General features: G+C 40.2%; 1 pseudogene; it reads left to right on the top strand.

Annotated features, from left to right (window-relative positions):
* Positions 1–6,577: 6,577 nt before the first annotated feature.
* Positions 6,578–7,130, top strand: LOC116876997 (annotated as a pseudogene).
* The last annotated feature ends 11,429 nt before the right edge of the window (positions 7,131–18,559 follow it).

The following is an 18,559-nucleotide window of genomic DNA, read 5'->3' as shown; positions in this document are numbered from 1 at the left end:
CTCTGTTTCCCTATCTCTAAAATAGTACTTACCCTTTTTAGTGGTTGTGAATATCAAATGATTTGACATGTATAAAACACTTAAAATAATTCCTGACATATAGGAAGAGCTATGTAAATATTGGTGCTTATTAGAGTGCTCATCCCAGGATGAACATCTATAAAATATTTTTCCCCAGAGAGCAACTTAATCACACTTACACTATAGTTCACTTTCGCATCCCATCATTGCAAGTTCCTTCTGGTTAGTGTAGCCTGAGGTTATTCTGCTTATCCTGACCTTGGAAAAGACAAAGCAGCTTAAAATGTGTCCCCACGGAGCCAACAGTTTAGCTGGGAATGATCACCCAGTTTCCCCCAAATTCCAGCCAGTCTTCTCTATTTACAGCTGCACTGAAGAGCTTCCTTCCTGGCTTGTGTCTCCTAAAAGGAGAAAACTATTGCAAGGTCTCTAAGAGGAAGGAAAGGGGGCCTTTTTAATTAGCTTTCTCTTTTGAATGACGCCATCACAGACCTGATTCATTTCCATGAATTGAAGGGGGGAAAAAAGTGGAGTGAGTTGTGAGCTCTCTGTGAAAGAATGAGTGAAAACTGTCAAGACAGGACAGATTAGAGGAAAGCTGGAATTGGAGAAAACAGCTATGTGAACTTGGCCGTCCACCACAACCCACATTCAGGCCAGGAGATGATGTCAAAATCTAAATTTAAAATGGAGGCGGCAAAATGTCTGTTTCCATGATTGGAAACTAGAGACAAAAAGAGTGTTGGAAATGCTTGTCTGATCCTTGGTATTCTAGAATGTACCAACTGGTATATCTGGAATTTTTCATGTAAGGGCTTCCTGTTTGCAGATCCATTTCTGTTTCTGATATTCCACAGGAAGATTTTCCACTTTCAGGCCATTTCATGTAGTGTGTGTGTGTGTGCACACGCATGTGCATGCACACACGTGTGTACAGATACACTCACGTGAAATTACACAAACCTGAGACAGCCTACTGAATGCACACCATGGCTTCCAGAATACCTTTGCACTGACCAGGACAAGCCAGTCTATCTCTGTGAAAACTGAAGACGAGCAAGGACCCAGATATATAGTCAGAAGGGATTATCATTTCCCTCATAATTTTCATGTGCCAGGCCCAGTATTGATGCACTTAGTATTTTATCTGTTTGTCCTCATACTAGTCCTGTGAAGTGGGTGTCGTTAAGTAGAAGTAGAGACAGTCCCAGGTAAGTCTATGCATTTACCATGACCACCTAGCTACTGAATAGGATATAAGTTAGGCCTTACTTCTTTAAAACTATGCTCTTTTCTCTCCCATGTTACAACAATAAAATATGATCAAGATGTGTTTTTCCTATACACTACAAGAAAGTACTTCAACTTTCCATCCAGTGTTTTACCTACATTCAAGGTAGGTCTCTCTCTCTCTCTCTTTTCCTAACCATGCTCCAAAATGTACCCAGAATATTCTCTCCCTAAGGTATATTTGCTTCTAAATAAAGATTTAAAGGCCTTTCAAAAGTTCCCTGTAGCCCATAAAATAAATAGAAAATTCCTTAAATTGACTCTTCTCAACCTGTTGCCAATCTGCCTCTCTAAGCTCATCTTCTGCCTAAAATGTAGTCAGTATAATAGACTCACAAGATATTGATTCTTCCCCTAAAACACTCATGGCTTTGAGTTTGTTTACTTCTATAAAGTTTCTACTGACTTCTCAAAATCTAATGCAAAAAGTCTGTCCTCGGTGAAGATTTCACTGACCTACCATTGTCCACCCCATTCCCCAAGCCAGATACCATCATTTCCACTTCTGTGAAGCTACAGCAGTTAATGGGAATGTAAAGTGGTACAGCCACTGTGGAAATCAGTATAGAATTTTCTCAAAAAATTAAAAATAGAAATACCATACAATCCAGTAATTCCACTATTGGATACTTTACACAAAGAAAATGAAGACACTAATTCAAAAAAATATATGTGCCCTTATGTTTATTGTAGCACCATTTATAATAGCCAAGATTTGGAAATCTGGAAGCAACCCAAGTGTCCACTTATAGATGAATGGATATAGAATATGTGGTGTATGTGTGTGTGTATGTGTGTAATGGAATAACGCTATATAGGGAATAATTACATTATATATATATATACTACATATAATGGAATAATAGCCATAAAAAGAATGAAATCTTGCCATTTGCAGCACATGGGTAGACCTAGAATATATAATGCTAAGTGAAATAAGTTAGAGAAAAACAAATGTCATACGATTTCACTCATATGTGGAATTTAGGAAACAAAACAAATGAACAATCAAAGGAAAAAACAAATAAACAAAAAACAAACTCTTACCTATAGAGAACAAACTGGTGGTTCCAGAGGGGAGGTAGATGGGAGAATGGGGAAGATAGATAAAGGGGATTAAGTGTACACGTATTGATGAACACTGAAAAATGTATAGAATTACTGAATCATTATATTGTACACTTGAAATGAATATAGCACTGTATGTTAATTATACTTTAAAAAAATGTCTCTCTTTTAGTTGATGAACTCCATTATGTGTAGAACACTCTGTCCTCATCACCAATGCCTAGTCCAGGGTCTGACTCATGGTGTCAATAAACCTATTTGATATGTATTTGTAAAAAGGATGAAGGAAGGAAGGGAGAGAGGAAGGAAGGGACAGACAGAGGAAGGGGGAAAGATACGATTCTGTTTTCATAAGCAGACAAAATTTAAATAGGAATCACTGCTCTGCAGTGAAAAGTCTTCTATTCCTTTATTCAAATTGACTCCTGGTTTTGTCTCCACCACTATAAATATAAATGTATGATAATATCATGCAGTGTATGTATGTATGCATGGGCTTCAAAATACAAATTCCTTGGCTCTATCCCCAGAAATTCTGATTCAGGGGCTCTAAAGTGTGGCCTCAGAATTTGTATGTTTTATAAGCTCCCAGCTAATCCAATGTTGTAGGTTTGAGAACTAAATTTGAGATGTATCTCTGCATAACAGTTTCAAAATGTTTTTGTAGAATGCTAAACCCTAACGGTTGACTGAAGGACATCCCACCCCCAAAATCCCTATGTTGAACCCTAACCCCAATGTGATTGTATTTGGAGATAGAGCTTTTAGCAGGTAACTAAGGTTAAATGAAGTCATAAGGTAGGGTCCTTATTCCGATAAGATTAGTGGCCTTATAAGAAGAGAAAGGGGTATCCTCCACCCCTGTCTCCATGCACATGCTCTGTGAGCACACAGTGAAAAGGTATGCATCTGCGAGCTGGGAAAGAAGACCTCACCAGAACCAGACATTGCTGACACTCTAATTTCAGACTTCCAGCCTCAAGCAAACTGTGAGAAAATAAATGCCTGTTGTATAAGCCACCCAGTCTGTGGTATTTTGTTATCAGCCCAAGGAAACTAAGATGACTCTGAGCCCCCTGACTTTTTATAGTATTCACAAATGCATACAAATAGTCTCACACAAATAGTTGCATCCCTTTATTTTTTTAAAGATATTATTTATTTATTCAACACAGAGAGAGAAATCACAAGTAGGCAGAGAGGCAGGCAGAGAGAGAGGAGGAAGCAGGCTCCCCGCTGTGCAGAGACCCCGATGTGGAGCTCAATCCCAGGATCCTGAGATCATGACCTGAGCCGAAGGCAGAGGGGATACGTGATCTAAGCTGGAAAGAAAGAATGAAAAGAAGAGGTATTTTTAGAAGACAACAATTCAAACTCTATGTCTAAAGTCACTAAGATATGTGACTTTGAGCATGGATAGGAGGACATTTCAACTTGAGGGGGAACTGTGCACAAACCTGAATGAGAAATGTCATAGGATATGCAGGGGATGAGCTATTTTGCTTGGCTGGAGATGAGGAGGGAAGTTGTATGTAAGGAAGAACATTCTTGAAAACAACAGAACATTTGGAACAAACTAGTTGAAGTAGTAAAGGGAATGCATTGGCTCACATCACCAAAATATCTAGAGACGCGGCAGATTTCCAGTTAGTGTCAGTCCAGTTGTTCTAGCCCTTCTGGAATGGAAGCCCCAGGCAGCCAGAAGTTTTCTTTGTTAATAGTTGTCCTCCTGATACATGGAGTACTGCCTGCATGAGGGTAGGTACTGAATAAATTCAAGGGAGCAAAATAAGTAAATGCCCTCAAAGACCTGGTTTCTTTCAGTGTCACTCTTTGCTCATGGTTTCTACTTTCTTAGTCTGACTTGCTTCACAGGCACAAAAATGGCTGCTATTAACATCCGTAACCTAACTACATCCTTTTTCACACCTGGGAGAGACAATCTGGTTCTTCTCTAAACCAGTTTCTTCTTCTTCCCAGGCACACAGGTAGTCTGCATTTCCCAGGTTCTCTAAAACTAGGCATGGCCATGCAGCAGAGTTCTGGGCAGTAAATGGGATGTGAGCAGCAGTGATATTCACCACTTGCCATCATGGGCTCCCAGACACACCCTCTGCACTCTTTCCCAGACCTCCTCTTGATGCCAGTGAAAGCTATCTAATTTACGTAGAACAGCTTTCACTTCTCCCAATACACAGCATTCTCTCTCTCTCTTTTATATTTAATTTAATTTTTTTCAGTGTTCCAAGACTCATTGTTTATGCACCACACCCAGTGCTCCATGGAATACGTGCCCTCCTTAATACCCACCACCAGGCTCACCCATCCTCCCCCCGCAAAACCCTCAGTTTGTTTCTCAGAGTCCACAGTCTCTCATGGTTCATCTCCCCCCTCCAATTTCCTCCCAATTCTCTTTTCATTTCCTTCTCCTAATGTCCTCTATATTATTCTTTATGCTCCACAAGTAAGTAAAACCGGTGATAATTGACTTCCTCTACTTGACTTATTTCACTCAGCATAATCTCCTCCAGTCCCATCCATGTTGAATCAAAAGCTGGGTATTCATCCTTTCTGATGGCTGATTAATATTCTATTGTATATATGAACCACATCTTCTTTATCTATTCATCTGTTGACGGGCATCTTGGCTCTTTGTACAGTTTGGCTATTGTGGACAAAGAGGCAGCCCATGGAATGGGAGAAGATATTTGCAAATGACACTACAGGTAAAGGCTGATACCTTTAAGGAACTTCTCAAACTCAACACCCAAAAAACAAATAATCAAGTCAAAAAATGGGCAGAAAGCATTAACAGACAGACACTTCTCCAAAGAAGACATAACAATAGCTAACAGACACTTGAAAAAATCTTATCATCATTAGCCATCAGAAAAATTCAAATCAAAACTGCATGGAGATACCACCTTACGCCAGTGAGAATGGCAAAAACTGACAAGGCAAGAAACAAGAAATGTTGGAGAGGTTGTGGAGAAAAGGAAACCCTCTTACACTGTTGGTGGGAATGCAAGTTGGTACAGCCACTTTGGAAGACAAAGTGGAGGTTCCTCAAAAATTTAAAAATGGAGATACCCTATGGCCCAGCAATTGCACTACTGGGTATTTACCCCAAAGTTACACATGTAGTGAAAAGAAGGGCCGTATGCACCCCAGTGTTCATTGTTTGTCTTTAAATGTTGGTTAAATATTCTGTAGAGGCTTTCAGTCTTCAATTCAGTTAACAGGTGGTTTTATCCTGGCTAATGTTAACTCAGTTCTGGCATCAGGGGAATCAAATCAAATGGGAGCAGGTGGACTCCCTATATGTTATTTGCTTTGCTGTCCATTTGAGTTATTGCTTATTTTTGTTTATTCCCCCAAACCCTGCCCCAACTCTGCTTAGAATACCTCTGTTTCCATCTGGGTCAACAGGTGTCACTGTTGAGTAGGACAAATATGCCCCCCATACCCCATCTTTTGGGTGCTAAATGTCCTCATTGCTTACAGGGCCCACTCTCTGTTCAGTCTTGATATAACCAAATAATATTAACTCCATGGTCACTGTGCAAGTTGCCTAAACAGATCTCTGAGAGCACTGTTATTTTTTATTCTTTAAAGGCCTAGATACTAAATGTAATGATAAATCCAATTATACCCATTAAAGGTGGCAAATAGGAGGAAGAAACTACAAACATTTCTATTTGTAGGAGAGAGCATTGTTCAATGGGAGACATCTCATCAGTAAAGGAGGAAGTCTGAGATTTAACTGCTTGCACTGTCCCTAACTAGTTAGCACTAGTGTAACTGGCTCAAGCCAGAGGTACCATGACAGCATATTGGAATAGGAGAGGGGAAATATTGCAAATTATCTAAAATATCAGATTACTAGTTTAGGCCACAGATTGTTGAGAAACCTCCAGAATTATTCAGGAAGAATTTGAGAGGGGAATGTACCCACAGAAAACAGGTGGAAGTAGAGCAAAAGAAACAAGGAAATTGTTATCATTTTCCTATCCTCAGACTGACATGGCCTGGGAGACATGTGGAATTGGATAAAATGAAATGGAATGGAGTAGGAAGGAAATGGGATAGAACAGGATGAGGGATTATTTGCAGTAGAAAATCATGGAATTTGACAGTAAATACGGTAAAGAATAAGTTAAAAAGAGACAAGGTGCTTTTCTAATCAGGGCCCAGCAGGATGGCTCCTACAAAGAAGGGTGGCAAAAAGGACGGCCATTCTGCCATCAACAAGGTGGCAACCAGAGAATGCACCATCAACATTCACCAGCACAACTGTGGAGTGGGTTTCAAAAAGTGTGCCACTCAGGGAGTGTCTGGGTGGCTCAGTGGGTTAATCTTCTGTTTTTGGTTCGGGTCACGATCTCAGGGTCCTGGGATCAAGCCCCGCATCGGGCTCTCTGCTCAGCGGGAAGCCTGCTTCCCCCTCTCTCTGCCTGCCTCTCTGCCTACTTGCAATCTCTCTGTCAAATAAATAAATAAAATATTAAATAAAAAAAGAAGTGTGCCTGTCAGGCACTCAAACAGACCTTGAGATTTGTCATGAAGGAGTTGGGAACTCCAGATGTGTGCACTGACACCAGGTTTAACAAAGCTGTCTGGGCCAAAGGATTAAGAATGTTCCTTATTGTGTCTTTATGTTTTTGTCCAGAAAACATAATGAGGATGAAAATCCACCAAGCAAGCTCTATACATTGGTTACCTATATACCTGTCACCACTTTCAAAAATTGACCGAGCATTAATGTGGATGAGAATGAAGCATTGATTTTTTTTTTTAAAAGACACATTTATTCAGCGTCATGATCAGAATATTACATTTAGCAATCAACAGCATGGGTGCAAAAAATAAAAATCTACATTAAAACCCTTTGTTGGAATGCTTTACACTTTCCACAGAACAGAAACTAAAATAACCTGTTATACAATTAGTCACAAATACAGTCCTCGAGTTTTTTTGCCCATACACATGAGTATTGTCTAAAACATGTCTTCTTTGTAGCAGCTAGGCCCTGCCACCACTGTGCTTGACTGAGTTCACAAATCTGTTGTAACCTGTAGCTTCCCTGTCACTTCTCTGGCTCTCCTCTCCTGCTAAGCTTTGTTTCCTGGCAGTATTTAAAACCTTCTGCCACTGCCGTAGCTGCTGCTGCTGCTGGAACCACCATAGCCACCTTGGTTTCGTGGTTTGGCGAAGAAATGGCCTCCACCACCATAAGGGCCAGAGCTTCTGCCTCCAAAATTGCCTCCTTTCATGGGTCCAAAATTTGAGGACTGATTGTTGTAATTGCCAAAATCATTATAGCTTCCGCCACCTCCAAAGTTGCTTCCATCATTACCAAATCCGTTATAGCCATCCCCACTGCCACCATATCCACTACCACCTTGACTGCCACCAAAGCCACCTCGACCACTGAAGTTTCCTCCGCGACCAAAGTTGTCATTCCCACCAAAACCACCTCCACGACCACCACCAAAGTTTCCAGAACCACTTCGACCTCTTTGGCTGGATGAAGCACTAGCCGTCTCTTGCTTAGAGAGCGCTTTCCTTACTTCACAGTTGTGGCCATTCACAGTATGGTATTTTTGAATGACAATCTTGTCTACAGAATCATGGTCATCAAATGTTACAAAAGCAAAACCCCTCTTTTTGCCACTGCCTCGGTCAGTCATGATCTCAATTACTTCGATTTTTCCATACTGTTCGAAATAATCTCTTAGATGATGTTCTTCAGTGTCTTCTTTAATGCCACCAACAAAAATCTTTTTCACAGTTAAGTGGGCACCAGGTCTTTGAGAATCTTCTCTTGAGACAGCCCTCTTTGGTTCCACAACTCTTCCATCCACCTTGTGTGGCCTTGCATTCATGGCTGCATCCACCTCCTCCACAGTGGCATATGTGACAAACCCAAAGCCTCTGGAGCACTTGGTGTTTGGGTCTCTCATTACCACACAGTCCGTAAGTGTTCCCCATTGCTCAAAATGGCTCCTCAGACTCTCATCGGTTGTTTCAAAGCTCAGACCTCCGATGAAGAGCTTCCGCAGCTGTTCAGGCTCTTTAGGAGACTCTGACTTAGACATGACGGCGGTGGGAGGGGAGACTTTAACGATGCTTACTCGGCGGCGTCCATGGGCAGAAAGAAAAGGAAGCATTGATTTTTAAGTAAAGGCATACAACTGCCACATAAATACATAGAAAGATGATGATAGATTGATCGATAGATAGATGGTAGATAGATCTATCGATAGATAGATGGTAGATAGATAAAATGAGATAAGGCAAAATGGATTATGGAATGGAATGGAATCAAAAGGAATACAGGGAATAAATAAATGAAATATAAAATGGTCTGGAATGACTAGGTGTGCAATATACTATAGAATGAAGTGAAATGGGTCAGAGCAGACTGGGATATAAAGCATACTGTTATGTCAAAATTTGGAAATGGGATACAGAATACAATACAATGGGGTGGACTTTTCATCAAATGGTTCTGACATATGGATAAGCAATTTGTTTAATTGGCATGAAAATAATTAACAGACTCAAGAAATTGCCATCATAGTTCTAGTCCAGATGATTAGAAACTTAGGGACCTAAAAGCTTTGTGTCTTTTTTTTGAATTATTCTGCAAATGGTTACCTACCTTATTGGTGACCATTGGCACACAACTGGCACTCTGTATTAACAACAACCAACAGTACTGGCACTTCTGCTAAACTCTCTGTATGTGTTATTTATTTTAATCTTCACATCAGTCAAATACAATAAATCCTATTTTGACCTCCATTTATAGATAGGGAAATGGAGGCACCAGAAGTTTAACCTACTTTCTCAAGATTACACAGCTAGAAAGTAGTGGAATCAGAATTCAAACGCCAAGGTGGTTAGGTTGGAGCTTTTGTGCACTGACCCAGTACACAAACCACTTCTCACAATGTCAGGGACTCATAACCTATGACACTGAATGTAGAAATATTAGGATTTGCATAAACTGTGTTCTAGCCACTAAATGCCACCTGCCAAAATACTGGAAAACTTGGCAGAGGCACTGCTCTGATATAAACATGATGAAATAGGGCATAGTCACAAAGGCACTTAGCTCTGCTGCCATATTCAACACATCCAGAACCACATTGTCCCTTACCCCCTTTAAACCAGGTCTCACTAGGGGTTTCCTCACTTATTAACCATTCCTAATTCTAGCACTCATTTGCTCAATATTCCCTAGGGGCCACTATAGACAACTTGATCATTCATTTTTCATTTAACATTTCAGCAACTATTCTATTGTTTCGAAACGTAAATGTTTTTTAAAAAGTGGATTCACTTCTTCTAGAAATATTCTCAACAAAGAAAGGTGGCCATGCAACTAGAAATTCAGATAACTAGCCCTGCCCCCCCCATACACACCCACTGAGATGCTAGAATGCTCATTCTGAAGAACATCTAGTGAGAATGCTTTTGCTTGGTATTTACCGCTTTTGAGAGGCTCTGTCATCTACTGATTGAGAGGGGCTGCCAGAGCTCAAATCTTAGCTCTTACTGCTACATGTTTTTTGTCCTTGTGTGAGCTATTAACCCTCTCTGTGCTTCTATTTCCTCCTTTGTGAATTGGAGATCAGAGGATAGTTTGAAAGATAAAGTAAGTTAATATACTTGGAGCACTCAGAACACTGATTATCACACATGAAGAACTTCATAATATCTGCTATCATTATTACTGCATAGGCTTTGCATCGTGTATTTCCTAAGCATTATCTTTTTAAATCCTTATAACCATCCTGTGAAATGGGTGTTGTAGTTTTTGCCGTTTTACAGGTGTGAAAACTGAGGTTCCAGGAAATTAGGTAATTTACCCAAAGCCACATAATAGTAAGTAGTACAAATGAGTTTCAAATCCAAGTTAGTCCAACTCAGAAGCCAGTGTTCTTAACCATTATGCAACACAATTCTGCCTCCTTTTCAAGCTGTTAGGAGGTCACCAGAGCATAGACAAGGACAACAGCACTTGGACAGGAATGAAGAGTTTTAAGCATCCTGGAAGGGGGAGGGTATGGAGGGGAGTGCATGTGTAGAAAGTGGTGAACTTCACGCAGAAAAATTTAAAAACCACTGGGGCATCAAAGAAATGTGTCATCTCTTCCTGGAAATAGTTCATGGCTTCCTGAGGGCTCCACCCAAAAGACCACATTTAACCTCCTCTTGTATTTAATCTATACCAGCTGGTTGCCCCCTACCTTTCTCCTACCATACTCTAATTTAGTCCTTTCTGACCTACCAAATATAGACATGCCAACATAGAAACTGGGTTACTTAGGAAGGTCCTAGACTTTGGTGCCTCCAGTATGACCCCACTTCAGGCTTTATCTGGTCCAAGCCATCATCTTCTCACCTATCTCTGGTCCAAGCCATCATCTTCTCACCTATCTCTGTGATCATTTCCTAACTAGTCTCCCTCTGCAATCCATTCTCAACCTGCAGTCAAAGTGAGATTTCCAAAGCTCTAATATGATCATCTCACTACATTGTATAACACCTGCTTCCAATACTCTTAGATATTATCCAAAGTCCTTAACAAGAAGCATCTTGTGCAAAGTCCCTGTGATAAGAGGGAATGTAGGTATTAGAATAGCAGAGGATGAAAAGGGGAATGATGGAAGTGAAATAGGTAAGTTATGGTGTTTGGAATCTTTCAACTACAGCATTAAGCTCAGCTTATAATGTTACCCTTCATTTTGAGGTTATTTGATTCATGACATCCACATTCATCCTGTGGTTCGGACTAAAAGTCATGGAGTCATCTTTGAGTTTTCTCTTCTTCTCGTACTCCAGGTCTGATCACTCAGTGAATTTTGATAGCTCTTCCTTCAAAATACTTTCACCAACACCCCTACCAACACTCTGGTCTAAACAACCTTCTTCTCACTTAGGAGTCATTGCAAGGGTTAGACCAGATGACTCCTCCTCTCGAAAACTTCTGGTGCATTCTCATCTCACTCAGTAAAACCCAAGTTCTCACAAAGACATGACAAAACTGACATACAAAACTGCTCACCACTCCCTGCTTCTACATTCTGCCTGACCTCACTCCACCACTTGCCCTTTCTCTTCCTGACCACTGCCCTCCTTCCTGACCCTCAAGCACTTCAAACACACCCCTGCCTTTGGGTCTCCATTCTTGCTGTCCTTTCTCAGAGCATGCTTCCTCCAAATATTTGTATGAGTTGCTTCCTAGCTTCAGTCAGTTCTTAGCTACAGTGTCACTTTCTCAGAAAGCATACCTGATCATCCTATGTAAAAAAGAACTATTCATTGCTTGTTTCTCCAGTCTCCTACTTTAATTTTCCCTTTATCACTTGCTTCCAACTGACGTGTTATTATTTTGTGTCTGTTCCTCTCCTCCCCAACTTATCCCAGGACAAAGTAAGCTATATGAGAGCAATGATTATACCTGCTCATTCTCTACTGTATCCCTCATTCTAAGAACAATCCCTGCCACGTAGCTGGTGCTTAACAAATAGCTCATGTTGGTAAACGAATGTCTGTCTTTGCCAAGAAGCTCTGACTCTACAAGACTAGGATTCACCATTGTGTTCACAATGCATAGCAGAGTCTGTCTCATAAACAATACTCAGTAAGCATTGTTGAATTAAAAAGTGAATAGAATAGGGAATGAATGAATGATTACAGTAGTTCACTGACCATGAGATGAGAATCACAGAAAGTATGGGGAAAAGGTTTGGAAATATAAAGCAGGATATCTGCCTGGTTAATCATCACCTAAGAAGTCCGTCTAGGAAGAGCAAGTCAATATCTCAATTTCAGGGTCCCCAAATTAGATTCTAGACAGGAGAATGGGACAGGGCTGAAGGATCAATCTGGACTTCAGAAGTGAAGTATGCAAATGGGGCACTTGCTGATCTCAGGATGTTGGAGTCTGTGGACATTCTCTAGCCACTAGTGAAGGTTAACTTTAGAAACAGGCAGGAGGGAGTGCCCAGTGCAGTATCAAGTGGCCCCATGCAGCTGGAGAAGCTAAGCAGTAGAGAGTGTGAGATAGGCAAGACTTCGGGGGGTGTTTTCTTAGGTGGGGGGACAGTTCCAAGTTGGCTTTTGCTTTGCTCAGGAGGGCATCACTTGGATGTTCTGGGGGATTTTTAGTCCATGTGGAGCCTCATAGTCTGGCCTGAATGTGAGCCCAAGTCTGCTATAGAGGGACTGTGAATTTCAGGAAGTTTTATTACCATGCAGGCACAACTGCAGTGCCACATTTTGCTGACCCACCTGAAATGCAAATAAGAGCCTGTTTTGCTTCAGCTGTTGCCTTACCTCCAGCCTTGCAAGAAGCTGATCAATAATAATTTTAGTTAAGACACTAGGTTCCAAGGGGTGAATCTGAAAAGATGTCTTGATATAAAGAGGAAAAGTAAATGGAGGGTGGAGGGCATGTCATTCAAATTTCAGAGAACATAAACAGTGAGATGTCTATGTTATGTGTCCAAGAGGCAGTGTGATGGGGAAGCAGGGAATGGAGTGGGGCATTCTGGTCCAAGCCTCGGCCCCAGTACCTACAGATTATGGACTTTGAGATGATCTGAACCTCTTTTATTAAAAAAAATACTGTTTCCTGCATTCCTTTTAAACTTAATTACAAGATTATAAATAAGAATATTTGCATAGTGGTTATGAAATACTTGTCACATGCATTTGTTGATTTAATCTTTGTTAATCCTGTAAAGTGAGAATTGTTATTATGGTTCTCATTTTACAGATGGGAAAAGTGAACAATTGAAAGTGCAGGAGACTGCCCCAGGTCCCACACCTGTTGGAGGTGTCTGTGGTATTGTGGTGAACCAATCACTCAAACTTCCTCCCTTCAGGGTTCTCTACTGTGGGAACCATGATCCTGGGATCATCGTCTAAACAAAAAGTAAATCAACACTTTATAAATAACAGATACATTCCCAGTATCTCTCAATGTGGAACTCTCTGGTAGGGAGTTGGGAAATCAGGAATGCCTGAATCCTACCCCATTTTCCAAGCAACCCTCTATTTGGCTATCAAGGAAGACAGATACACAAGGACCCAGGAAAAGACTAAAAGGGACCTAGGTCATCCTGAGTTAGTGTAATGTTCTGAACTCTTAGTGAAGTAAGTGGAGTTATAGGACCCAACTAATAGACTGGAGGGGCTCTGCAACCCTTTTCATTCCATTCAATTTTATTCCCAAATTTTACCATTAAATCACAGAAGATAGATATAAAAGAGTAGAGAGGGAGTACAAGAAAGCACCTCTAGAGGGGCTTTTCCTGAGGAACAGAAAGGAAGGAGAAGAGATGCTCACACTCAGGTGGGTAACCTTCCATTAGTGGCTGCTCCCATTCAGTGATCAGCCTGAGCACACCCTGGGGCCAGGCCTAAGGTGAGACAAATATGTTCCCATGAGTACAGAATGGAAGGAGGCACAAACTCTCAAATGCCTGAAAGTGCAGGGTGGGCATCTGAGACTCTGTGCTTCCAGAAATGTTGCACTGTCCAAGTATCTTGGACTTGTGGTGAGACTAGGGTGAGATTTGTCTCACCTTAGTCCTGCCACTCAGAATCCTGAAGTCAAACCAGGTAGACCAGTAAGTTCTCCTGTTATGGAGCATCTAGGTGAGAAGAGGGGTGGGAACCTATATCTCCCCACAGTGCTAAAGATGGATCTTCTCATTGCCTTTCATTTACCGTTCCTCTAGACTTTCAGCCCTTTACCAAGTTTAACATGAATGTGCATTATCTGGGGATCTTGTTAAACCATATTCTGATTCAGCCGTTTGGGGACAGGGCCTAAGATTCTGAATTTCCAACAAGCTCCCCCAATGGAATGTATCATATATAGCAGATAGCTGAACATATGAATACATTATTAACATCTAGTTAGTATATAGTGTATATCGATAAACATATTATTTAACATATAAACACATTATTGAAAAAAAAAAAAAACAGAGAAATGGAACTACCAAGCCACAAAGTGATGGTTTGACTTTGGAGCACTGTTTTTTAGCCAGGATTAGAGGGAGGGATGATGAGGTAAAATCCCTACTAGTGAGGTTTGGGAAGAACCGATCATGAAAATATTTTCAACTCAAGGGCTTGGAGGTTTAAGATAAAACTCTATTCCTGGTCAACTAAAATTCAGAGCAGGAAGTAGGAAGAAGCCCAATTATTCTGGCTGGGGTGAAAGGAGCCTATAGTGCAGACAGCATTCCACTATTTAGGGTTCACATCAGGCACACTGGGAGCTGACCACACGCAGGAACTGTAGCCAGGCTGAGGTTCCATAGGGACAGCCTGACCTGGTCAAGATAGCCTCAGGTACTGCTTATTTTCTTCTTTGTCACTACCTAGCTTCATGTATATTTCACTTGCTCCATCTACAAGAACATGAACTCCATGAAGGCAAGGACTTGTGTCTGTTTCATCTACTCTTGGATACTGAACAATAAGAGCAGTGCCTGTAACAGAAGACGCACTCGATAAATATTTGCACAAATTAATACTAGTGAGAGAATTAGCATAAAAACAAATGAATGTAAAAGTGAGTTAGATGGACTAGGGCTTCTAATTCTGAATCAGGAATTGACTGATATGAGTGCCCTGCTATGGTCCTCGCCTCAGAAGAGATCATCTGCTAATTGAGGAAACATGGCAGAAATAAAAGAAGGAATAAATAATGATAGAAAGATTAAATAGCAGATTAACAGTTTCAGAAAATTGTAAGCATTTTCAGCATCTCAAATCTGGTCCTTTAATTGGGGAATGAAACTAGAAAATGAAGGGGCATGTATTCCATGGAGCACTGGGTATGGTTGCATAAACAATGAATTCTGGAACACTGAAAAGAAAGAAAAGAAAAGAGAAGAGAAGAGAAAAGAAGAAGAAAGAAAAGAAAAGGGAAAAACAGAGACGAAGAAGAGAAGAAAGAAAAGAAAAGGAAAGAAAAGAAAAGAGAAGAGAAGAAAAGAAAATGAAGGGACAGAGTTCTGTGGAGTAGCTCACAACAGAATTTTGAGAGGCCAGATTTGATGTGGCTTTTAAAACTTTCATGGGTCTTTGGGATCGTTTCCAAAGAGTCAAAGTCATGAAGATCAAAACCACAAATGTTCATTGTCTGATAAAGCTATCTCTCTCAGCTTACAGCTTGCATGTAAATGCTATGAAAAAGGCTGTCTTAAAAGGGATATGACTGGACCAGGTTAGCTGGACAGATTCCTGGGGTTCACAGGTCACTTAAACAGAAAGCTATTTGAAGGAGCAAGGGAACTCAAAATAGAAATAAAAACATCATCAGTAGCAGCATGTCCCTGAATCCAATTCTCCTTACTTTGGGTTGTATAGGCTTCCAAAATTACCTGGAGAGTTGCTCAGCTTTGCTCCATGCAGATAACTTGGGATAAGTGGATGGGTCTCCAATGTCTTTGTGCCAAATTTGTAAAGGACAGCATATGATTAGTTCTCATAGGCAGCAATTAGCATGATGTGGTTTGGTAGTTCAAAATTCTAGTCAGTCACCTCAGAAGTAGTGCAAAAAGCCCATGCTCAGCACAGAGACAGGACTTTCTGGCCCATCCAGGTTCACTGTTGCAATTTGCTGTTGCCCCTTTCAATGTCTCTTGGCCTGGGTGCTTTCAAGTAGGGAAAGGGAGTTTCATTAAGATTCCTTTCCTCAGAAGATTTCAGCACATAGGGAGACACAAGGCATTGTCAGTTTCTCTTTACGAACAACAAGATGCTCTTAAAATAATTTCTAAGTTGCTTCTTAGTAAAGTCATTATGCCAAAGATGATCTGTCAAAAGCTTGAAATGATATTAAAGTAAATCTTATCGATAGAAGAGAATCACTGTGCATAGCTTTCAAGTCATGCATAGCTAATGGCTACATCATCATGATATTGAAGAAAGTTTCTTTTTGTAATTAAGAGAAATTGGTCATGAAGACTCACTATGTCCAGAACTAACACTGAGCTATGTCACTGTCCTCTGTACTTTTCCTATGTGGAAGAAGTGAAGAATAACTTATCAGTAGGTAAAATTGATAAAAGTAATTTCATTAGTGACCTGTGGGAAAGCAGCTGTATTAATAACTCCTTAATAGGAATGTATTGTATGGAGCACTGGGTGTGGTACATAAACAATGAATCTTGGAACACTGAAAAAAAATGAAATTAAAAAAAAGGAAATACTCATTGCTAGAAAGTTTGAGAATCCATGTGAGTGAATTTTATTTCTTTTAAGATTTTATTTATTTATTTGACAGAGAAAGAGAGATCACAAGTAGGCAGAGAGGCAGGTGGGGTGGAGGTAGGAAGCAGGGTCCTTGCTTCCCAGGGAGCCTGATGCGGTGCTCGATCCCAGGACCCTGAGATCACGACCCAAGCCGAAGGTAGAAGCTTAACCCTCTGAGCCACCCAGACACCCCCATGTGAGTGAATTTTAATATTAAGTTCATCTGAAATTCCATCATAGTACTGAGTCTTTTAGAGGTACTAACAGCAAAACTTGGCTGTAGAACACAGAAATGAACAATGCATGGTTATGCTGTGATGAGCCATTAATAAGGGATAGTGAGGAAGGTATGGACTTTTGCCTTCAATTTTGATTTCTCTAAAAGCACCCATACGTGTAGACATGGAGAATTTCACACACATATACAGCAATTCATGCACGCTCCTCTATACAATCTTTATAATTACTGGAACAAAAATTAACCAAACCACTTCAGTCATGCTATTAAGGTTTACATTTTGAATTTTAAATGATAGTAAGTGAAAGGTATATTAACTTTTCCAAATAACTGTGAATGAATAAATGTGTGAATGAACAATTATTATTCAAAGATAGGAGCACTGGGTGTGGTACAAAAACAATGAATACTGTTATGCTGAAAATAAATTAAAAAAATGATTAAAAAAAAAAGATAGTGATCACGAATGAGGCCCTTATTGCCACCTGGTGGCAGCATACCCTAATTGAAGAATTAGTTGGCGTGAAATCGAGAAGCTTAAATGTACAAAGAGACAGAAATCACATCACGTGAGCTGATATCAAATAGGTGAAGTATTAGATGGTCACAAACTCCTGTAATTTAAATACAATGTTTGTATTTTTATTTTCTATCTCAAGTGAAGAAGAGAAAAACAACTCCCTGCTCTTTGGTACAAGGCTGGTTTCCCCTAGGCTTTAACTAAGAGTGTTCATTCGTTTAAGAAGCTACAAAGCCATTTTACCCAGCAGGTGACCCAGGCCTATTTAGTCACCATATTGACCAAAAAGTTTTAATTATATCATTTCTATGGTGTAGTAGAAATAACATTGACTATAGATCTAATCTAACAGTGAGTTCTAAGAAAAAGTAGTACTATATGTAACCCTCAAAGAATCTCTACAGATTCATGCACATACTTATTCACAAAAGATTATTTTATTAAACTAACCCCAATGGCTCGGCCAAAATTCAGACAAATTGCATCCTTATCTCTGGAGATCAAAACAGACATTGATATTTTTGTTAAAACTTCCCAGGGGTTTCAATGTGCAGCCCGTGTTGAGAACCACTTAACTGGAGTAAAAATGAGGTTGAAACATGGACCAACAGAAGATGATGTTCCTGTTTGAAATTAGAGAAATCTGCAACAAACCTGAATATAAAATTCAAGTGTCTATGAAAAATATACAGACAAAACACAAATGCCATTGGCACCCACCATCCAAAGGTCTTCAGAAACTCTGAAGATTAATGGAAAGTAAACATGTTTTAATTGACAACTTTCTGCACAGATGATTTCTGTATACATTTCATTTAATCTTCACCCATATGGAAGGTAGACTTTATTATCCCTGTGCCCCTTACAGTTTTATAAACTGAAGCAAACATAAATTTACTAGCCTAAGGTTATGCAATTTGTAAACAGCATAGCATGGATTTAAAGTTAAGACGGTCTAACCCCAAATCCCATGGATATTTCCATAAGACTTTGTTGAGTTCACATTGTTTAAGAAGCAGACTAGCCATCAGACTTCCAAGGTTTTTCTTTGGTACACTGACTTGTTCTTGAGCCTTACAAACCAATGGGGCTGAAGCTTTAACAGGTTTGGAGACTGAGACTCAGCTCAG

This window comes from Lontra canadensis, unplaced genomic scaffold (genome assembly GCF_010015895.1).
Source record: "Lontra canadensis isolate GAN:19392208 unplaced genomic scaffold, GSC_riverotter_1.0 scaffold49, whole genome shotgun sequence".
In the NCBI taxonomy this organism is placed as follows: domain Eukaryota; kingdom Metazoa; phylum Chordata; class Mammalia; order Carnivora; family Mustelidae; genus Lontra; species Lontra canadensis.
This window is presented reverse-complemented; position numbering and strand designations above follow the sequence as displayed.